Source organism: Lissotriton helveticus, chromosome 2_1, assembly GCF_964261635.1.
Source record: "Lissotriton helveticus chromosome 2_1, aLisHel1.1, whole genome shotgun sequence".
Taxonomy (NCBI): domain Eukaryota; kingdom Metazoa; phylum Chordata; class Amphibia; order Caudata; family Salamandridae; genus Lissotriton; species Lissotriton helveticus.
The window spans coordinates 977,001,757-977,026,263 of NC_136059.1; positions in this window are offsets into that span (position 1 = coordinate 977,001,757).

Sequence of the window (24,507 nt, forward strand, 5' to 3'; positions counted from 1 at the left end):
TGCCCCAGACAATTGTTTGATTTACAAGACTGCCAAATGCCAATCATTTGCTTGCATCAACGTGGAGATAGTGTACCTACCACCATGCTTGGATTGGAACAAGTAACATTGGCACCAATAAGTGATTTGATTATTGAGTGATTGTGAGTGGTGATTGATGAGTCATGTCATGTGGTGGCAGACAGTGAAGGAGGGTGTTGAATTGTAATGTAGGAACTTGTTTGAGATTATTGATTTGCAATGTTTTGGGTCCGAGTAATTGGCAATCATTTTTTCCCTGATTTTTATTGGCCCTTTCACACTTAGCCACACTTACTTGCAGTCTTTCTCTTTTTTCTGGTTCTTCAGAGACCATAACAGTCACTTTAGTTAACAAGTAAAAACCTATGCAAAATATTGTAATTCAGTTTCTCTACTTGTTCTTCAACAGCATTGTACTACATGTCTATCTTGATTGCATCACGACTGGTCTGGTATGGACTTACTCGGAGTCAGGAGGAGGATGGAATAACTTAGGGCAGGAGCTGCAAGACTACCTCATCAACAGCTAGGAGCAAGACACTTTTGACTTCAAATGGTAAACCAAGAGTTTGAGGCCGAGTACTCAGCAATGTGGAATGGAGAAATTTGTGTTTATTTGTGAAATGCTGCGGTATGTACGTATGTGTGTGTGTGTTGCACCTGTGGCAAAAGTGAAATTCCAAGTTCCTCTTTGTTTTTTTTTGTTCTGCCTTTTAGCGCTCTTGATACACTCATCATGAACCTTACCTTCCTTCTGGCCTTGTCCTTGACTCTGAAAAAAAGTTTCGGTTTTACAGTCCACAGGCATTCTACTCTCCTGCACAAACGAAAGGCAAAGGCTGAGCTCAACACTCCTGCTACCTACTGGATCAGTCCAGTCAGGCACCCAAGAGTGATGGACATTCCCATGGAGAAATCAGATGCACCACCTTATTTTACAATACAGTATAATTTTTCTTTTAACATCATATTCTGAAAACTTGGTGGGTGGGTTCACTCCCAACCTAGACGACAGAACACTCAGATATCTGATAACTTACGTCTCGGGGGCAGACGGACTGTTTGCAATGCATTTAACTGTACTTTGTCATACTCATTCTTTTGTTCCACAACAGATTGATGACGAATGATGTGCTGCTCACTGTTCAGATGAATGTTGTCCTTGTGTATTGTTTGTCTTTGTCAAACCTTTGCCCAAATCCTCTTTACCATCCATTCATCAAATCCCAACCCCTCTTCCCCAGGCTGTGTGATTTATTGAGGCTTGGCTTAATTTATAACATCAATGGATCACACACTTGGTAGGGTGGATGTGGTAAAAGCAACACCAACTTACTGCGGGATCTTCTAAGCAATAGCCCACACTGACCCCATTCACTCACTCGTGCATACAAAGTGATCCATATTTTAGATATGGAATGAAGAACATCAGTCATCAGCATCATCATTCAGGCATAACTGTACATACCTAACCTAAACTTGTCCACTCCAGACTTTGAGTCCATTTTTTATGACTTGAGGATGTATTTTTTAGGTTATTAGTCGCTCCCCATTAGGTACATTACTACTAGTGCTATTTTATGATATTTTATCACTAGCAGGAATTCTTGTTGTGCCATCATGTGGCAGTAGGGTGTGAATTATTCGTAAAGCTGTGATATAACGCACTAGTTCAGTGTTTTTATTTCCATTTAGTTGCCCACAAAGAATAATTCTTTTGATTAATCCTACAGTTGGAGCTCACCTAGGTGGAAGTGGGACCACGTTTGTGATGCCATCCCTATTATTCATTTATCTATATTTGGTGTGACAACTATGGAGTGAAGTAAACTAGCTGAATATAAGTAACTAACTGCTACTACAAGTTATCATTTATCAAGGTTGTTGTAGACAAAATAAGTCATGGCAGCATCCCCCCTAATTGTCAAGATAGTTAGAGAGGTATAACTTTATAACTAAGTGGTACACTCTCTCTCACAAGCACATTAACAGGCTGCATAAAAACTGAATGCATCAGTGCAAATTAATAGTAAAACAAACTACTTCAGGCATAAGTATCAATAAAGTATAGTTTCCCCTTTATTTCTTTTACAAAGAAACCCACCCTTTCCACCAATACAACATGAGCCCCAAACAAACTGACCCTAGCCCCAATGTCCTAAAATTTGAAATGTTCAAAGAAACCCGGTCCCAACTCCCTTCCAACCCTCTCCATCCAGCCACAACAAGTCCCTCCCACCAAAACAAAAAAATAATAAAAAGGCTAAAAGAGGGCATTCTGGATTTGGTTCCGGAACTGGTCCAGGCTCTGGTCCATCATGGTGAGCCAGCTCTCTATGGAGTCTAGCTGCTGCAGGATGTGCAACAATGGCCTTCTGTTGGCAGGGTGGGAGGAGGTAGCAGCAGTTGATGTCAGCTGTTAGCAGTGCAGGCAATGGGATGGCCGGGAGGCTGGAAGCTGAGGGGGACGGCTGCACTGGGGCCCAGCTGAGAGTCATTTATTTCCACATCTTCCAGGGCCACCAGCCACTGGTATTCCTTCTGGATACGCTTCAGCATATGTCACCGCAGTTGGGCTGCTATCTCCTGCTTACTGGGTCCTATGGGTGGACAGGCAGGAATTGGTATACTGAGGATGAAAAAAGACAAATTGTAAATAATGCACAGCACAAACAATTGTTTTAAATTAGTGGGTGACACAGTGGCAGTACATTGCTGGTCCCCTAGGGTCACTGGAATGTTATGTGATTATGATTGGGAGAGTCACAAGGCCAAATTTGTTGTACACATTCATTGCATAAAAAAACACTGATTGTGTCGCAAAAAAATATTAAGGCAGAATAACAGGGGATTAAAAAACAATGATTAGATTTTTTTTTCAAAGGCTTTTTAGTAACTATAAACAGACACTTTGAGTGGAAATAAATTACCTCTTATTAATGAGTACAACATTATGCATAATAGAGTACAATTTGTGTGTTGTGCTAAAATAATACTTTTCTCCTCATGGAAAGAATAATGTTTCACTACAGTGTAAAACCCTACTGAAAATGTAACCTTGTAACTCTCCATCATACTTTGTTAGTTTGATCAAGAACTGGTGCTGCCTCATTAGATGTGAACAATTCTTTTCTCCATGATCGACCAGGCTTCACTGTTGTTTGACTAACCACCATCATGATATTCTGCATCGCACATGGAGTGCATTCCTCCCAAACATCATATCACTTTGCCAAACTGTGCTTTTTTGGAGCCTCCACATCCACAATAAACTGTACTTGTCTTCAATGGATATTCTCCAAAATGAAGAAATCCAAAATAAATAAGCCAAACCTTCCCTTGTATAGCTCACAAAACCTGAAACTCGCCACCTGAATTCATCCAAATGGCATGTAGCCTTCTGATGATCAGAAATGAAATATCGATCATGGTCATTCTTTCTGAATTCATGTTAGTTGCTCCTATCTGCCAGAAATTGCAACAATGATATGTGACTAAATGGGATCACTGACACAATATTGTGGCAAAAAATATCGTTGACAAAAATGTTGTGTCAAAAATATAGTTTACCAGGGCACATTGCCTGCCTGGCCAAGAGGGCAAACATTGTTCAGTGAGCTCTCGCTCCTCGGAGGTGATTCCGTGAATATCCGGTTGCTGAATCCACTACTCACGGCCACGAGGGGCCATTGGCTTTGCCCTACTACTCATACCTCTGTAGGCCCCAGACCACCTGAAAATGGTGTGGTCAACTTGCCTGGGCTGCACAGCATCCTGCCAGCGACCTATGCAGAAGCAGCATCATGCTGCAAAAGGACCCTGTACATGACCGTGGGGGCTCCAGAGTCGCCAGAGTGATCAGCCACCTACGGCTCCCCCAATGCAGAGTTCCTCAGCAGTAGGATCACAGGCTCCTTGGGCCTTCTCGGCCAACACAGATTTTTGTCCTTGGATATAGCCCTGTTGTTGTGCTGCTTGTGGTTGCAAAGTATCTCTAGGCAATGCCACACCAACGATTTGTGCTGCAGTGGTATCACGCCATGAAGGGATCCCAACCAAGACATTTCTCAGGCTCCGCAGGGTGTCGAGATCACCAAAGTGGCTGGCTGCCTGCAGGCCCCCTCTTGAGACTGTACTGAGCAGTGCCGCTGCATCCTTTGGTGGGTTTTCATGGCTGCGATAGCAGCCTTTTCTGGATGTAGTTCACCCGAGGATTATGAAGTGGTCTGTGCATTGCTTGGACTGCAGATTTGACTGGTGAGTCATGCTGTGCCAGGGCCTCGCGGGTGTGGGTAACCCTTCATTGAGGGCATTGGGGGGGCTGGAACTGTTGTTGACTTATTGTGCTTCATGAACTCTTCTCATGGCGGGGAAGGCAGGGAATTGCCCCAGTGTTCTATGCTCCTTGTGGAGATCTGGTCTCCCGCCCTTTCTGATGGTGGGGGTTCAGGATTCAGCTCTCGGCCATGTTGCACTGCCTGACTGTCTCCTCCCAATTGGGGGCACACAGACTTCCTCACGTGTTGGCTGCTGTCAAGCACCCTTCCTCCTTCCTTGTATTGTCATTTGGAGTCTGTAAGTAGTAGTCACATGGATTTTTGTGCCAATGAGTAGGCTGCTCTCCATTTCCTTCCAAGTAGGTTTAGTCCTGGTGATCCTACAGAGCTTGGGCTGTGGTTTTGGGAGGGGCCTGACTGCTTGTGGTGTTGGGGTACACTACCCTGTGCAAATGGGTTGCTTATTGGTCCCCCTCCCTTCCTCTTCACCTACTGGTGCATCTGCAGCCTTTGGACCACCCAGTATCTTGCTTTACTATGAAGAAGAGGGGCTTTCCCCTCCATCTACACAGCCCAGGATTGACAAATACATGACCCACAAGCCCCCCATACTTCTGTGGATTGCATCTGAGTCTCATTCGCTTCCCTGCCTGAGAGTTCGCCAAGCATGAGTGGCATTCTCCTGGCTATTTCAGGCTATTCAGGCCTCCCAAGCTGCCTTGGAATCTAAGATTGGAGAGGTTGACATTGATGTGGCTCTCCTGCACCAGGACTTGCACAATGTAGCAGATCGCGCAGCTGGTACTGATGGGCGCGTCTCTGAGTTGGAGGACTGTGTATCCACGTTCAAGGCGGAGGTCACCAGTCTTAAGACGGCATCTCGCAACTTGGAAATCTGGATGAGGACGCAAAACATTTTGTGTCTGTTGTAGCAATCCCGAGTTTGTGGAGTTACCTGAGGTGTCGGAGGGGACATCCCCGACATAGCCCCATTCAGCAGCTTCTTCCTGTGATTACAGTTTAATTGGACTGAATAGACAGTTAAAAACCGGGGGGTATTGTCATTCCCTTCCGAAATATCTTTAAATTGGAAACTACATTAATGTCAACCTGGGGAGGGGGCATATCTGAAAGATTATGTAAACATTAACATTGCCTTAAATGTTTTTGAGGGAGCCTTTATGCAGACCTTAGACACTATTGTGCCCTCTTAAACTTAGCAAAGCTAAAACAACCTTGCTTAACTCTTGTACACCGAATCCTTAAAAAGAGGAAAGACAGCTTATAGAAACCTTGAGCAAAAGTGGAGGGCCTCCAAATCTGCCAAAGACAAACTTAGTTATAAATCTTTATTAGGTACATATCACAAAAATATCAAAGCTGCAAGAAAGATCTATATTGTTGACAGGATCAACCTTGCGGGAAATTCAATGAAAGAACTCTACAGGAACCTAATGGAGTTTTCCAACCATACTACATGCACTTCTACTATTCAATTATCCCTGATGTTCTGTGATGATCTCGCAGACCACTTTGAACAAAATATCTCTAAGATCTATAAATCCTTTCCAAAAATTGTGGAATCAGTAAGATTATTTCCATTTAAACCCTCTACCATTCTCCTTGAATCTTTTAATGCCATTACTTCTAAGCAAGAACAAGTTCTACTAAACATGATCAAATCAGGATCGTCAGAGGATCCTGCTCCACCATATATTATGGCTACCCTGGCCCAAGTACTTCTGGTCCCTATCTCAGACCTATGTAACATTTCCCCGAATCTGGAAGCTCTTCCTACACAATGGAAAGCAGCCCGGATCAGACCGATTCTAAAAAAGCCTACAGCGGAACCCATAGATCTAGCAAACTACAGACCTATGTCTTAGCTCCCCTTTCTTGGAAAGGTTAATGATGCCCTAGTCAACCAACAACTTGTTTTCTTTTTGGCAACCCATTCCCTGTTAGATCCCTCCCAGGCTGTTTCCGTGCATCATATAGCACAGAAACAGACGTGGTGGAGGTAACCAACAGAATCAGTCTTGCTTTGGACCAGGGAAATTTAGGCTCGCTGGTTCTCCTAGATTTATCTGCAGCCTTCGAAGCCATTGCTTATGTAATCCTAATCCAGAGATTGGGAAAGATTGGAGTGGGAGACAAAGCACTGGGCTGGCTGAAGCTCTAGTTGGATCGAACCCATATGGTTCATTTGGGTTTTCTCAAGTCCAGAATCATGGCCTTAGATAACTGGGTTCCACAGGGATCCATCTTAAGTACCTCTCTTTTTTAATATATAGGTGGCTCCCCAGGCCAAAGTTATCAGGTCATGTGGATTTGATGTCATTTTGTATGCAGATGACACTCAATTTGTCATCACTTTTGGGCCCAATCCGGAGTAAACTACACACCAATTCAAGGACTGCATGATAAAGAATGCCACCTGGTTGATGGCTAATTTCCTTTAGTTGAATTCAAATAAAACCGAAATTGTGCTTTTTGGGAATGCACATGCAGTTTGATCCAATGATTGGTGGCCATCAGAACTGGGACCAATTCCCATCTTTAAAAAATGATTAGTATGCTCAGGAAGGTTTTTCAATGGATACCTTTAAAGACCAAAAAAACTCTTACCCAGGCATTGATTGTGAGTCATCTGGACTGCAGAAATACCCTAATGGTCGCAATAAATGAGGGCCTCATTTCTAAACTCCAAGTTGTCCAGAACACGGCCACCCACCTAGTATGCAAACCTCCTCCTTGCATCCCATCTGAAATTACATTGTGATCATTTAATTAGCTTCCCTTTAAAAAGTGTGCTCTTCTTAAATCTTTGCACAGTAGGGGCCCATGGTACCTGAAAAACAAGTTGCAGCCATACATCTCCTAGGCATATCCATATGGCCAGACATAGGGGGCGGTCTTTCTCCTTCTTGGGCCCCAAACATTGGAACCAGTTACCCCGTGGCAACGTTCCATCCTGGACTTATCTTCTTTTCAAAAAATCCCTAAAAACATGGATGTTTACCTTCAAATTTAATCCAAACTATGACTTGTGCAGGCTGTTCAAGCGCCAAAAGATCCCCTCTGGGATGATATGTGTGCTCTATAAAGTCATATAACATTACTTAACAACTGTCCTCATGCTTTCTGGTGGTGTGTGCAGATAGATCTTTGATGGTGGCCCCACGCCTGGAGCCCCTCCTCAGCCGATGATCACGAATGTCTTAAACTAGAAAGACAAGGATGTGATCCTGCACTTTGTCTGTGAATTTTGCACCCCTGACCTTCCAGTCCTCTCGAATTCTAATTTTCCCAGACCTACAATATATATTCCTGTTCTCTTCCCCTTTCAAGGTCATTCATGCCTTCAAATTTTTTTTGTATACTCCTTAGGCAGCTTAGGAATGGGTTACCTAGACTAGGCCTTTGCGTATGAACTCACCGCCCCCTCGTCCCCCAGGAAGGTAAATAAAATATCTTTGATACTAATATCATGCATAAATAAATAGTTTTTATTTAATTATAAAAGGACTTTCAACTAGCAAATTTTGAATATATTAATATACAATTTGATGTAAAATGAATTAAATATATTTCTCTAATACTTAATACTATATAGAAAGACATACTTATAGAAACACACAAACATACATAAATGTTTGGATTTATATATATAAATGTATTACATATATATATATATATATATATTTATATATATATATATATATATATATATATATATATATATATATATATATATATATATATATATATATATATACACATATATATTTATATATATATATATATATATATATATATATATTTATATATTACCTACTGGCGGTCGCCAGTAGGTATATATAGTTAGGATTTTTTCTCAATGGGATTTTTGAAAATTCTATGTCTAATAACTTTGGCGTTTGTGGACGGAATTGGCTGAAATTTTCAGGAAAATGGAACATTTTGTTTCTGAGCAGCCACTGAAAATTTGGGGGGGGTTCGTCAAGGGGGGGCCGAGAAAAAAGGGGGGTCCCAAAACGCGTTTTTCCCATGTTAATTTCCATAGGGTGGTTGGCCTCACTTTTAGCCCGAATGGCTGAATGGATTTGCACGAAACTTGGCAAAATTGTAGGGACTGTTAGCCCGATGTGCCTTTGCTAGGTCTCAAGATATGTGCTCCAGTGGATTTTGAGAAATTAACATTCAAAAAAATATATATATCTGTAAGCGCGCTCCGAGCAGCGCCCCGGTTCGCGTACTTGACGCGTAACGGAACTTCGCGAAGCGAAGCTGATTGGCTCTCCGGTGTCTGTCAACATTCTAAACAGTCCGGAGCGGCCGCCATCTTGTCTCTCGGTAGGATCGAGAGATAAGAGGAGGCCAAAACAAAGGGGGAAATGACCATAATGGGGCATAGTAGATCCTTCCTGACCCCCTAGGTTTGATGTGGAGGCTTTTGCGTGGGTAGCGCCCTGTACGCGCACCGGGAAGCGGTCCGGGGAGCGTACTATAAGGAAAAAAGAATGATAGACTATGATATTTTGAAATATTGTATGTTTATTGATTGTTCTTTTTGTTGTTTTTTTTAATTTTTTATTTAAGTAGCAGTATTAATGATTATTAAATATAAATGTATTTTTGAAATTGTGCACAGTATACTATAAGTCTGACTTTACTTTATAATCAATTTGGTACTAGTTTATGAATTACATATAAAAATGATTAAAGACTCAAACAATTTTTAAAAATTAAATATAATTTTATTTTTCTGATTCTTTTTCAAAATTTAATAGAACGTCTAACATTTGACTGTCCGATATGTCCTCTTGTTGAGTGAACATAACTTCCCACATTTGACTGTCATCATAATGAAGTAAATGATCCACAGATTCTACATATTGTAGAAGTTCATGGTCTCGTGATTCATCCATGAATTCCAAGTCAATGGGTTCAATTATTTCCTCATTATTCATGTCTAGGACAATTTCAAAGGAAACGTTCTGTTCTCCTTGCATTTTTGTGCTGAAATTTGAATAAAAAATAGATATATCAGTAGAGATAGGGCACTGTTGGGTTTAAGTTCAGACAGGTAGTTTTGAGGCATGAAGTAGTACTATTAAAAAGTGCCTGTGAGAAAGCCTATGTAAATTCATAATAATACCACAGAAACCTAAATCAATCCATAATTATAATAAACAAGCCTTTCTCAATGTCTAACTCTTACAGAGGGATAGTAATAACTATCTGAAAATGTTTTCAAATTTATAAAATAATATCTTACCTTTTAAAAACAAGGGTAAGTTGTGAGTGAAAATGATCTTGCAATGTAGTTCAGGAAGTAGTAGTCAAAATGGCTGTGTTTCTCTCTCTTTTTATATATATTCAGGTACATAACCAATCAAATGTCAGGTAAAAAAAGTAGAAAATGAAAGTAACATTTTAATTGGTTGTCAATTCCAACACTTCAGATGTGTTTTGTGAAGTAATTTACCTCAGGGTATTTAGAGAGGTCTACAGGCTAAATGGCTAAATGGAATTCCAACCAAATGTGTGAAAATGGTAGGGATTGATATGTAGTATGAGCTAATCTATATTTGGTTAAAGTGTTTCCAGGCTTTCTTCTGTAAATTACTTTCCCACCTTTTTTAATGGAGCGCTTCCCGGTGAGCGCCCCGGTACGCGAACCGGCAGCGTTACGGGAGTCCACCATTTTGTGTTTCGGTCGAATAAAGATACAAGATGGAGGGCAAATAATGTTCAGAATGGGTAGAAGGGGGCACGGTAGACGTATTTTGACCCCCTAGGTTTTCTGAGGGTGGCTGAGGAGGCCCATATGTGTAAAAAAAATCATTTTTAAAAAAAAATTCGCGCGGTTAGCTTCCGGTTCGCGTACCGGGTAGCGCTCCGGGGAGCGTACTTTGTTGAAAATTAGTGAAAAAAGTTAGAGTAAAATAATAATTGTGAGTGATCAGATGTAGGGTAGCTCTGAGAAGAGCTTTTGGGTTTATGGTACATTTAGGTACTTATAAGTAGGTACCAATGCACATTTTTAAATTCAGAATGAAAACTCTGTTCCCTTCATCTGAGAAGTGAACTCCATCTCCTCTGTAGATATCTTGCATGTAGTAACGTAAGTTATTGTTGTAGATGGAGCCCATTCCATGGTCTCTCATGTAAGCTGAAACAGATTTGTTTACATGCTTCCTCGATTTCTCAATTTGTGGACAAAATTGGTTCGACCACCTCCATTTCTGTCTTTGGCATATATTTGAATATACCAAGGCAGTTTGAGGAAAAAGTGCCATCAATTGCTCAAAGGTGTCCTTTAAAAGCATTTCCAGACCGACCCCAGTCAAAGTGCCCAAGTCATTTCCTCCACAGTGCACAATTAACAGGTCAGGTTTAGGCAAATGCATAAAGGTTTTCACCAATGGTATCAATTGGTGACATTTTAATCCTCTGTGGCCAAACCACTTAATTTCCACATCTTGTAAATTGAGGTTAGGTAAATTTCTGTTATCAGCATACCTCTGAGCCCAGTAGATGTAACTATGTCCAACAATCCAGACAGAAAACATGGTGAGAGGAGGTTCTGCTGCAGTCAGATGAAGTGTGGCAATGAAATGGGAGTTGAAAAAATAAGAGTTTAAAATGAAAAAAACTGTGGAGTTTCTGTGTTAATGAAGCAGTAGCAGTGATTGGTGGATTTTGATTGCTGAAAACAGAGAGTTAGGGTGCATGGATGAGTTCTTTGAAAGATGTAATTTGAATGGTCAAAAAAAATCATTTTATGAAAGATTGCACTGGATACGCAGGTGTACTGAGAGTTCAGAGTTCAATTGAAACATTGTTGTGTGAACTTGCAAACATGAGAGGTCTTTCAGGAGGTGGTTGCTATGCAAAAAAGGCAGAAAGGGCAGAGGGGGGAAGGGTGTTGATTTGAAAAAAGTGAGGGAAGAGTTTTGATTGGGTGACATGAGAGATATGTGTGATGAATTACAGGTTTTCTGTGCTTTTTATGGCTGCAGACTCTGGAGTGCATACCTTTTGCTCTGCTAAAGACAATTTGGTGTGTTTCTGAGACTGTTTTGAAACTCATAAAGTATTTGCTAAGGTGAGAAAAGATTCATTTAATTTAGATAGAGAATAGTATGGTTTAGGGAGAACATTATGAAGAAAGTTGTGTATTTAAAATTTTGATTTGTGTCAAGTGTTTTACAAATAGATTTTGTTTCTTTGTGTTACATAGCCATGTTAAAAGTTACGCTAAAATAGTGCAAGGGTCTTACAAAAATGCTTTCATGTGTCTTAGGGTATTTTAACTCACTTCCCCATGAATGTATGAATATAATTGCTTTACAAGTTGTGTTTAAAAACGTTTTTTGAAATCAATTAGGTTTCTTGATATGTACTGCTAGAGCTTCATAGGTTGCTTGGGGCATATTTATAAGGCCTTTGTGTCTCTCTGATGTTATTTTTCCCATTTTAATTTAAGACCTTTCCCTGTGGTGCAAGGTCCTTGTAAATACGCCCCCATGTGTGCTTGGCAAATTTAGATTTTGATTATTTGACTTACATAGCCATGTTCCATACAGTTCTATCCTTCTGCGTAGTCTTTGATATGCTAGACTCCATCTGCACCTGTGTTTCCTAAGTTTACGAATGACATTGTGCAGATGAGGTTTAGGCCTGTCCACGGACACAGAAGAGGTCTGGCCTTTGTTCAAGAGTGAAGTGGACATGACTTACTTCATTGGTAGGCTTTCACATGTATTATCTCCTCTGTACTCTTCAAAAAGCGTACATTTCATCTGCAACCCTGAGTAGGCCTCACCTCAAACAAACCTCTGGATAGGCCACACTTTATCGTCATCCTGAATCAATCATTTAAAATGTTAGGGACAGATTTATGATAGGTGTAAGCTTATTTTGCGTCACTGTGCGTGACTTTTGTGATGCAGCGGCGGTGCAAAAGATTTGCTATGTGGCGACATATTTACAACTTGATGCATCTAGGCAGATGTGTCATGCTGTAAAGTCCCGTGCCACATGAAACCGATGCAGCAGTGATGCAAAAGATGCACCATGTTGCAAGACAGGCCTCATTTCATCTCCAACAAGATAAGAAGCTGAATCTTCTGTAAATGTGAAAATTGTTGTATACACTGCTCAACTTATGTGTACTCTTTGATATGCTAGAGTCCATCTGCACTATGAGATACCTAAGCAAAGGAAACACAGGTGATGTGATTGTGAAATGAGGAAAAGAAACTCCACATTTTTCAATTACATCACCTGTGTTTCCTAAGTTTACGAATGACATTGTGCAGATGAGGTTTAGGCCTGTCCACGGACACAGAAGAGGTCTGGCCTTTGTTCAAGAGTGAAGTGGACATGACTTACTTCATTGGTAGGCTTTCACATGTATTATCTCCTCTGTACTCTTCAACAAGCGTAAATTTCATCTGCAACCCTGAGTAGGCCTCACCTTAAACAAACCTCTGGATAGGCCACACCTTATCGTCATCCTGAATCAATCATTTAAAATGTTAGGGACAGATTTATGATAGGTGTATGCCTCTTTTGCGTCACTGTGCGTCACTTTTGTGATGCAGCGGCGGTGCAAAAGATTTGCTATGTGGTGACATATTTACAACTTGATGCATCTAGGCAGATGTGTCATGCTGTAAAGTCCCGTGCCACATGAAACCGATGCAGCAGTGATGCAAAAGATGCACCATGTTGCAAGACAGGCCTCATTTCATCTCCAACAAGATAAGAAGCTGAATCTTCTGTAAATGTCAAAATTGTTGTATACACTGCTCAACTTATGTGTACTCTTTGATATGCTAGAGTCCATCTGCACTATGAGATACCTAAGCAAAGGAAACACAGGTGATGTGATTGTGAAATGAGGAAAAGAAACTCCACATTTTTCAATTACATCACCTGTGTTTCCTAAGTTTACGAATGACATTGTGCAGATGAAGTTTAGGTCTGTCCACGGACACAGAAGAGGTCTGGCCTTTGTTCAAGAGTGAAGTGGACATGACTTACTTCATTGGTAGGCTTTCACATGTATTATCTCCTCTGTACTCTTCAACAAGCGTAAATTTCATCTGCAACCCTGAGTAGGCCTCACCTTAAACAAACCTCTGGATAGGCCACACCTTATCGTCATCCTGAATCAATCATTTAAAATGTTAGGGACAGATTTATGATAGGTGTATGCCTCTTTTGCGTCACTGTGCGTCACTTTTGTGACGCAGCGGCGGTGCAAAAGATTTGCTATGTGGTAACATATTTACAACTTGATGCATCTAGGCAGATGTGTCATGCTGTAAAGTCCCGTGCCACATGAAACCGATGCAGCAGTGATGCAAAAGATGCACCATGTTGCAAGACAGGCCTCATTTCATCTCCAACAAGATAAGAAGCTGAATCTTCTGTAAATGTCAAAATTGTTGTATACACTGCTCAACTTATGTGTACTCTTTGATATGCTAGAGTCCATCTGCACTATGAGATACCTAAGCAAAGGAAACACAGGTGATGTGATTGAGAAATGAGGAAAAGAAACTCCACATTTTTCAATTACATCACCTGTGTTTCCTAAGTTTACGAATGACATTGTGCAGATGAAGTTTAGGTCTGTCCACGGACACAGAAAAGGTCTGGCCTTTGTTCAAGAGTGAAGTGGATATGACTTACTTCATTGGTAGGCCTTCACATGTATTATCTCCTCTGTACTCTTCAACAAGCGTAAATTTCATCTGCAACCCTGAGTAGGCCTCACCTCAAACAAACCTCTGGATAGGCCACACTTTATCGTAATCTTGAATCAATCATTTAAAATGTTAGGGACAGATTTATGATAGGTGTATGTCTCTTTTGCGTCACTGTGAGTCACTTTTGTGACGCAGCGGCGGTGCAAAAGATTTGCTATGTGGCGACATATTTACAACTTGATGCATCTAGGCAGATGTGTCATGCTGTAAAGTCCTGTGCCACATGAAACCTGCGTCAGTTTTCATATAGGTGTTTTGTTGCAAGGTATGCATTAATTTGCATGAAAGCCCTGTAAAACTAACACAGTGAAATTTAGAAGATTTCACTGAGTCAGCTTTATAGCATTGCTGAATCAAATCCTTACGCCTGTTTGAAACAGGCATAAGAAGTGATGCACCATGCAATGTGAGGCTTCCTCCTGTGCATTGCAGTAGACATGTCGCGCTTATGACGTGATTCCTGCAATGTGCTGCTTTTGCGGCACAGATGCGTGACGCATCTGTGCTGTTTTTGCTCAATGGTGCTCCACATTGTAAATGCGGCACACTATGGGTGGCAGAGCAGCGGTGCACATTAACTGGTGCATCCGTGGGGATGCGCCACTTAGCATAAATCTGCCCCTGTACATTTAAGTATGAGCAGGGGACACAGAGTCGGTGAGGCTTATCCAAGGTTAAGAAGAGATGAGTCCTGTTCACTGAAAACTTGGACATAGGCCTCACCTCCTCAGCATCGCTGGACATGGCTAAATAATAGCTGCAAAATGTTACTCTTGTTAAACAATTTTACTATTATAATCTCTGAGATTTGTCTCTTACTCTGCAACATCTCATTGTTGTTCTCTTTCTTTAAAGATAACGACAACATCAACCATGAGTGACAATCAGCAATCAGTTGATCTCGACCTTATCATTGAACTTGTAATTGAAACGTCAGTGGAAGTAGATCCCTTGGATGATTTAAATCCTGAGGATGATGAAGAACATGATGAGGATGCCGATTTGTCAGAATTATATGACATAGGGTGGGAAGCTGACCTGCTTGAGCCTATGGAACTATAAACATTTATTTTTAAAATTTACAATAAATGAAAAGTAAAAATGTAAACCGTTTCATTCAAAATTAAACACACCTTCAAAAACAGCTTGTGTGTAGTGTCTTCAATAAAATATTAAAATATGCTCATAAAATTAGATCAGATTCACATATAAAACAGGACAGGTAAAATGAAGAAGAATTCCATTTCTTTTCTGCTATTTGTGTATTCTAAATTTGCCAAAGCACTAAAAAATATTCTATGTAAAAATGTCAAGTAGTGTGTCAAGTTTTTGATGACTGTTATTGATTTACTGTTTGGTAATAGTGGTTAATAACATTTTTTATTATATTTTACCACAGATTCAACTGCAGATCATTTCAAATTTTGAGAATGCCGTCTAAGGATAGAATCAGAAAGGCTACAAAACGTCAAAGTTAGCAGGTTCATCAATTAATGCAGCAGTCCTCTACAATAAAAAATCGTCAAGTCACCAAGAAAGCACCGGGTAAGACCACGAAATCATTCATAAGAAACATTTGTAAAAAAAAAAGTACTACTACAGAAAATGTTTTAGTCCAGAAAAAGAGAAGCAATTTAAACGGAAAGGAAAGGCCAATCCAAAATGTTACTGCTAGAGCAAGAGATAACTCTGTGCATGATAGTAGAAGGAAACAACAGTTTAGGGACATTCGTAAACGAATGTTCCGCAACAGGATAATTGGCAATTTGTTAAAAAATATTAAGAAAGGTCAACAGAAAGTGGTTTTTTATAAGAGAAAAAAAAAAGTTGAGAAAGTTATTGATCAGGCATTTGAAATTAAACGAAAGTTATTTATTTTGATAATCAATAGAATTAGTAAGCTAAACAAGGCAATTTATGATTTCAAAAGAAATAGTAGATGGAAGAGAATAGTTAATCGTAGTAATTTTTGTGAAGTTTTTTCCAGAGAATGGATGCATAGTTCAAGTTGTGAGGCATTTTTTAATGAGGAGAGTTATTTCCAGGATAATGATTTGGTGCATGCAGTTGACACCAATGGTCGAGCTTATGAGGTGAAAGATGGTTGTCCAGTTGAAAAAGAAAAACTTGTGACAACAGAGACAGAAGAGGTGTTAGGTAATGAGGTTTTAGGAAGACGTCCTAAGGGTCCTGTGTACACCTGGAAGTGTAGTAGTATTTGCAGTGTGCGACAGGATTCCATCAATTTGCTTTGTGATTTTGTACGGACATTTAATAAGAAAAGTTTGAAGCAGAAAATGAAGTTGTTGCAAGAATTAGATCCTTGCAGAGTGAGAGAAGTGACAGGTTTGCATGGTCATTCACTGGCTTGTCTTTCCAGGAGAGTATGCCAGAGTGTTTTTCATCATTTCAGGATGCTAGCAGTGCATCATAATAAAGTGAGGAAATTAGTTAGAATGTTGTATTATGCTAAGAGTCCAGCAGTTATGCTTAAACAATTATGCGCTGCTCTTTTGCATGGTTCTGAAATAGATGTGAAGAATATGTGTGAAGAAATTGAGTTTTGTTACTTTGGAAGTAAAGAGGAGAATGTTGAAATTGACCCACAAGAAGAGGGTAATGTGGAAGATAGTGTACAGGTTTCCAGTACAGATAATTTTCAGAAGGAAATTGCCACGTTTCAGGTGAAATCAAGTGAGAGGCCTAATTTCACTTGTGTGTGTTGTCGACGCACTTATTATAGGAATCAGACTAAGTTAGTGGATTTATATGCAAAAAGTGAAAGGGAAAATAATAGTGAATGGAAGGATTTTGCAACATACTTGATGGTAGAAAATTGTTTTGATTTGGGATTGGATCAACGTGTGTGTACTTATTGTTGTAATAAATTAAATCAAAACCAGATGCCTGCTAGAGCGGTTCATAATAATCTGGAATTGGTTGAGATTCCTTCTGAATTGAAGGATTTAAATACTTATGAATCTATTTTGATTCAAAGTATCCATCCCTTTAAGGCTATTGTAAGAATGGAGCCAAAGACAGGGAAATTGCCTCCATCAGATTTACAGAGAGGATTAAAGGGAAGAGTTGTTTATTTGCCTCTAGATTTGAAGAAAAACATTAACACAATTGGAGTAGAAAAAGTGGAAGAGGAACCTCTGGTTATCTTAGTTAATGGGGTTCCGACAAAGAATAAGAAAATATGGCAAGATTTAGTGGATGTTAGGAAAGTCAAAAAGGCAACATTGTATTTGAAAAAAAAAAATAAGTACTATAAGAATGTATATGTTGCAGAAGAGGAAGTAAGTGAGGAAGAGGATAGCGATTTGTGTGCTGGTCAAATTGAGAAAGTAGAACCCTCTAAAAGTGAAGAAATATATGAACATTATAGTGTTCATCCTTTGCATTCCAAGGAAGTCATGGGGAATGCTATTGAGTTGTTTCAAATGAAACAAGCCAAAGGGAGTCCCATTAGTGTTTGGGAGGAAAGTTTGGAAGCTCGGTGTTTCCCACAGCTATTTCCAACAGGTCAGGGAGGAAGATATGATGAGCGACCTCATCAAATTCCTGCTTCTGAATACCAGACTTTACGATTGTATGCAGAAGATGCTAGGTTTCGACAATGCATTCCCTATTTGTTTCATCTCCTGTTTGAAAGCGATCTGTCTGGACTGTCATCGGCAGTGAACCACATCTTGAAAAGTGGTATACACATGCAAAACATCTCTGCAAGTGACTTTATGGATAAAGTCAATGTGCAAGACAGTATTTTGGATTCTCACCTGATTAATCTCATGGCGTGTCAGCGTGGTACTAATAAGTACTGGTACCGTCGTCATGGTGATTTAAAATGTATGCTGAGGAACTTAGGAACTCCCACATGGTTCCTCACTCTGAGCTGTGCCGAGTATGGCTGGGAAGACTTACTTGAATTTCTACGAGAGGCAAATGGAAACATTGAAAATATCGAATTCAAGACACCCGGAGAACTGTGCTCTTTGGATCCAGTGAATGTATGCAGGTACTTCAATCATAGATTTGAAGCTATGATGTCTTTCATCATGAACAAGAGAAATCCACCTCTTGGAGAGGTGTTGGATTTCTTCTGGAGAAAGGAGTACCAAGCAAGAGGTGCTCCTCATATACATATGCTGCTGTGGATCAAGGATGCACCTAAATTTGGAACAGATCCAGAAGACTTAGTGATGAGTTTCATAGAACAGTATTCTACATGTGCTGTTCCAAACGCAAAGGAGGACAAAAGCCTAAGAGAACAAGTTCTACGCTTCCAAAGCCATCGTTGCGGAAAGTACTGTCGTCGTAAATTCAGAAACAAGGACAAGTTCTACACCAAATGTCGTTTCGCCTTTCCACGACCGGTGATTTCTAAAGGAAGAGTAAACAGTTTGATGTCTTCGCTGCGACATAATGTGATGAAGAAATCACCTAAAAACGCTTACAATTTGAAAAGGAACGAAGAGTCCAAGTACGTCAACGACTACAACCCAGTGATTTTGTCCATGTGGAATGCTAACATGGATATACAGTTTGTGGCTGATAACTGTATGGCTGTGGCTCGGTATGTTACATCTTACATCACCAAAAAAGAAAAGACAGAATTGAAGGATATGTGGGAGGACATTTCCCATGAAAAGAGCCTCAGTAAGAAGTTGTACAGCTTCAGTCTGAAGATGTTGTCACATCGAGAAATCGGAGCTTACGAATGTTCTGACCGGTTGTCTTCAGCAAGTCTCTATGCCAAATCCAGGAGTATCGTTTGGGCGAGTCTTGGTCTTGCTGCAACGCGTAATCGAGTTCTGAAACCTGTGCGGGAAATTGAGTATTTGGCGGAAAAGGAGCCAAACAGTACCGATATTTTGAAGACCAACATGTTGGATACATATTATCCAAATCGAAGCAGTCACCTGTATGAGGTTCTACAAAATTACATATTCAAGAGGAACATCAAAGAAGATATTGATAAAGGAGTGTATGCTGTAATTGGAAGTGAGGGATGTCTCGTCAAGCAAAGAAAATGCCACTTGGTAAACCATCGAAAATTGAGTGGCGAATCTCCTGAAAAAAAGGAGTTTTTCTATTTAGCACTTTTGCAACTTTTTAAGCCTTGGCGTGCAGAAGAGGAACTGCTTGGAGATTTCCTCTGTTACGAAGACTCTTTCACTGCCGCCAAGGAGTCCATAGAATGTCCTGCTTCTCCCAAATATCTTGAAATGTTGAATGCGGAAATCGAGCAGGAAGCAACGATTGCAGCCGAGATTGCCAGAGACAGTTCTCAGGACAGTCAGAGTTCTGTTTCATTGAGTCAGGATCCACTAGGAGGACCTGTTATCGAAAATGAAGCTGCCACTGCCATGAATGAAGTGGAAAGAGCCATGGCACATGCTCAGGAGGATGTGGTTAACTTAGAAGACTTGGAAAGACAACTCAACTTTGAGCAGAGGAAAATATATGACGAAGTTACCAAGCAAATTGATCATGGATTAAGTCATGAGAAGAAAGAGTGCTCATGTACGTCGTTGAAGCCTGTGCGACTGTACGTGAGTGGAGAAGCGGGAACTGGAAAAAGTTTCCTCATTAAAGCAATTTCATGTTATTTGCAGGAAAGGACTGAGTCATCGCTGTCTTGTGTTGTCACCGCTCCAACTGGACTGGCAGCACATAACATTAAAAGTATTACTTTGCATCGTCTATTGATGCTGCCAGTGGAGCATGATAACAAATTACAATACCACAAGTTATCTGGAGATGCTTGTTGTGAAGTTTCAAGAGTCTTGAGGAAAATGAAACTTCTTATCATTGACGAAGTAAGCATGGTTTCTAATGTCATGCTTGCCTTTGTGCATTTGAGAATGCAAGAAGTTCTTAAAACAGAGTATGATGTGTTATTTGGTGGCAAACACATCATTGTTTTCGGAGATCTTCTGCAGCTGACACCAGTGAAAGGACAACCTGTGTTCAAAATGCTCACGCATGAAGATACCAGGAAGTGCCTAGGGAGCATTGGCAACGTCAATATATGGTTAAACTTCAATTATGCTGAACTGCATGAAAATATGCGTCAGGCGAAGGATGAAGTTTACAAGAATATTCTACAAGATGTTAGAATTGGAAAAGTGACCGAGCATGGGAAAGAAGCTCTACATGCACGATTACTGTCAAATTTATATCCAGAACAAGACGTTGTGCCTGAGAATATTTTTCAGAAAATTACTGAGAAGAAATCTGGAATATGTTTGATGCCAACTCTTGCAGAATGTGCCATCTTCAACAACAAAATGTTGCATTTAGAAAACCAAGAGATTGTGAAACTGGAAGCTATTGACAGAGTAGAGCATATGGGATCAACAATTATTTTGTCTGAGAATTTGAAAACAAAATTGGATTCATTAGAGAAGACTATATCTAAAACAGCGGGTTTTGAAAAGACTCTGAATGTGTGCTTAAATTGCCGTATAATTTTAAGAAGGAATTTACATGTTGAAAGAGGTCTGTTAAATGGATCAATGGGTAATGTTGTTGATTTTGTGAAATACAGAAATAGAGATGGAATTGAATTTTGAAAAATTAAATTTGATGGCATTGAGGAAGTACAGCTAATTGGTCGTTGTTCTGCTAGATTTTTGCTTGTAAAAGACTTATATGTTCGCCGTAAGCAGTTTCCTGTTTGCTTGGCATATGCGGTGACAATCCATAAATCGCAAGGTTTAAGTGTAGACAGTGCATTGGTGAATATTGGCAGTTCTGTGTTCAAGGAGGGTATGGCATATGTGGCATTGTCACGAGTTAGAACTTTATCAGGATTGTACTTGATTGAGTGTGATGTCACAAACATTTGTGCGGATCTAGATTGTGTTAAGGAATACAATAGGTTAAGAAGAGAGTATGCGCCACATTTGCCTCAATATCCTTTGTTTGAGAAACGTGTGGTAGGCCGGAAACGAAGAAATGTGACCAATAGTAGGGAGGTTGTAGCAAAAAGACGAAAAGTCGATGAACCTGAAATTATAAGCAGAAAGAAAAAGGATTCTGTTGAAGATGTTGTTGGTTTTCAATTTGAAAACAGTTCTGGTGTCAACTGCTATGCTAATGTAGTGGTTAATGTTTTGTTTTCCCTAGAAAATGTAAAAGAAGAGATTGTGGTCAATTCTGATCAAAGATTTTGCAGTTTGTTAAATTCTGTGTTAGAGAAATGTAGCACTGATAGAACAAAAATAGAAAGTGTGTCTGAAATTCGAAATCTGTTAGACAGATGTTCAGGTCAAACACAATTCTCTCAAAATATTCAGCAAGATTGTCAGGAGTTTTTAATGTATATGCTTGATGTATTGCATGCTGAAGGTGTAGATGTAGATCACCTGTTTGGGCTTTCTTATCAATGGCAGCATGACTGCGAGAACTGTAGGGTATCAAGTACTACTAGTGTAGACTCAGAAAGATTTATATATTTAACTTTGCCAGAGAGTAAATCAGTGTCCTTTAATAAGCTAGTAAAAGCAGCTGATCACAACATGGAGTGTAGCCAATGTAAGTCTGCAATGTTGTCAACATTATTTATACGAACATATGGCCAGTATGTCATTTTAATGTTCCAACGATGTAGGCCTGATGGAACAAAATTGACAACTTTAATTAAAAAGTTTGTGGCTTCACAGTTGTCAATATCAGGAAGGACTTTTGTAACTGCAGCAATTATATATCATGACGGTCCTTCAATAACATCAGGACATTACACAGCTTATTTAAAGTCTAGAAATGGCTGGTCATTCTGCAATGATTCTGTTTTAACTTTTAAAAAAAAATTGCCTTTTGACCTTAAGAATTCTTACCTGGTGTTTTTAAAACCAAAATTTTAGGGAAGGAATCTCAGGATTTGCTCTGAGGAATTTCAAGAGGTTCTAATGGCTCCTACACGATTTGGCCTTGAGGATAAGTGTAGTACAGAGTCAAAAGTTATTTTTGAGTTTTAAATAGTTCCTGAAAAAAAGAAGATTTTCTTACAGAAAGTGGTGGGCAGAGATTAGTTGAAGGACAACAGAGTATTTCCCAAAGCAAACGGTGTTCTTACCATAACACTTGACGTCATGGAAAAATAACTGCACTTTGTATGAGTTCAGAAAAACTGTTTCTTTTTATAAGCTAATTCAAGCAGCCAATCAAAATATGGAGTAGAGGGAATGTAAGTCTGCAATGCTGTCTAGATTATTGGTCCAAACTTTTGATTATAATGTCATTTTGAAAATCCAACTATATAAACCTGATGAAAGTAAGTCTTCAACTTTAATTACAAATGTTGTGGCTACACAGTCGTTGATTTTAGGAAGAACATTTGTAACTGCAGCTATTATATGGCATGATGGTCATTTGACAGATCCGCTTATTACACAGCTTAAAATGTAAAAAAATTTGCTGTTTCGGAAATTATTCCCATTTGACTACGATACAATGTTGCCTTTTTATTTAAAAATATTCTTACTTTCTGTTTTCAGAAAAGAGAATTTAGGGTAGGTAACTGGCGTATAATGATTCTAGGGGTTGATATAATTTTATCTACTGTTTTATATTGCTTTGTGATTAAAAGTGATGTAGACAATTAAATAATTGTAGTAGTCATAGAGGTAGTGTAAGTCTGCTTCATAGTAAGCAGTATCAGTGTCATAGGAAATGTAGAACATGAGTGAGCAAGAAGGGTAAGATATTACTAGTCCAGGATTGTGAAAGTGATCTTGAACGTTTTCTTTCTGAAAGTTGCGGAAATACAAAATGACGGGATTTGCTTACGAGAATTCCAAGAGTTATAAATGGCTCTTACATGATTTGGCCTTGTGGAAACATGTGGTAGAGAGCGAGAAGTCATTTATTGTATGTAACATATTTTTCAAAACGATGGAGGTTTTCTTTCAGAAAGTGGCGGGCTGAAAATAAAAACAGCACAACCGAGTGTAAGCTGTTCATAGAACATCCTTCGACGTCATGGAAAGTAAGTTACTTTTGAGGAGTTCTGATTTCTGATTGGTTATGTTATATGGGTTTTTTAAACACAATCATTTTGATTGTGTTTTTTTTCCCCGCTGTTATATGATGAATACCTTCAAGTCACTGTTTTTAGTGAAATTTGATAAATTCTGAGAACAGCAAAAATAAAACATTTAACATGTATAATTAATTCTGTACTTTTTGTACTTATGATCTACATTTAGAAATGTGTATGAGACATGGAGAAGCTGAGGCTTCTGTAAGTGTCAAAGTTGTTGCATACAGTGCTCACATTCTACATAGTCTTTCATATGAATGACTACATTTCCACAATGAGATACCTAAGCTAAGGAAACACAGGTGATGTGATTGTGGAATGAGCAAAAAAAATTGCACGTATTCAATTAAATTACCTGTGTTTCCTAACATTACACATCACATTGTGTAGATGAGGTTTGGGCCTGTTCCAGGAGACAGAGGAGGTCTGCATTTGTTCAAGAGTGCAGTGGGCATGACTCACTTCGTTAGTAGGCCTGCACATGTATTATCTCCTCAATACTCTTCAACAAGCCTAAATTTCATCTGCAACCCTGAGTAGGACTTACCTGAAACAAATCTGTGGATAGGTTACACCTTATCAGCATCTAGAAACAATCATTTAAAATGTTAAGGGCAGTTTTATGAAGGCTGTGTGCCTCTTTTACGCCGCTGTTCCGTCACTTTTGTGTAAAAGATGCACCATGTTGCAAGATAGGCCTCAGTTCTTTTCCAGCAAGATACCGTCAGTTTAAAATGTATATAATTAGGACTGTGTAGGTGTATGGAGAAGCTGAGGCTTCAGTAAGTGTCAAAGTTGTTGCATGCAGTGCGTACTCTTTCATATGCTGGACTACATCTACACAATGAGATACCTAACCAAAGGAAACACAAGTGATGTGATTGTGAAATGAGCAAAAGAAATTGCACATTTTTCAAATACATTACCTGTGTTTCGTAACATTACGAATCAAATTGTGCAGATGAAGTTTAGGCCTGTCCAGGGAAACAGAGGAAGTCTGAACTTTATTGGTTGGCCTGCACATGTATTATCTCCTCTGTACTATTCAACAAGGCTAAATTTGATCTGCAATCCTGAGTAGGCCTCACCTGAAACAAACGTCTGGATAGGACACACCTTATTGCCATCCTGAAACAATCATTTAAAATGTTAGGAACAGTTTTATGATGATTGTGCACCTCTTTTGCGCTGCCATTGCGTCACTTTTGTGAGACAACAGCAGTGCAAAAGATGCACCATGTTCCAAAATAGGCCTCACTTCATCTGCATCAAGATACTGTTAGTTTAAAATGTATATCTTTAGGACTGTGTAGGGGGCCTGGAGAAGCAGAAGCTTCTGTAAGTGTCAAAGTTGTTGAAAAACTGTTTG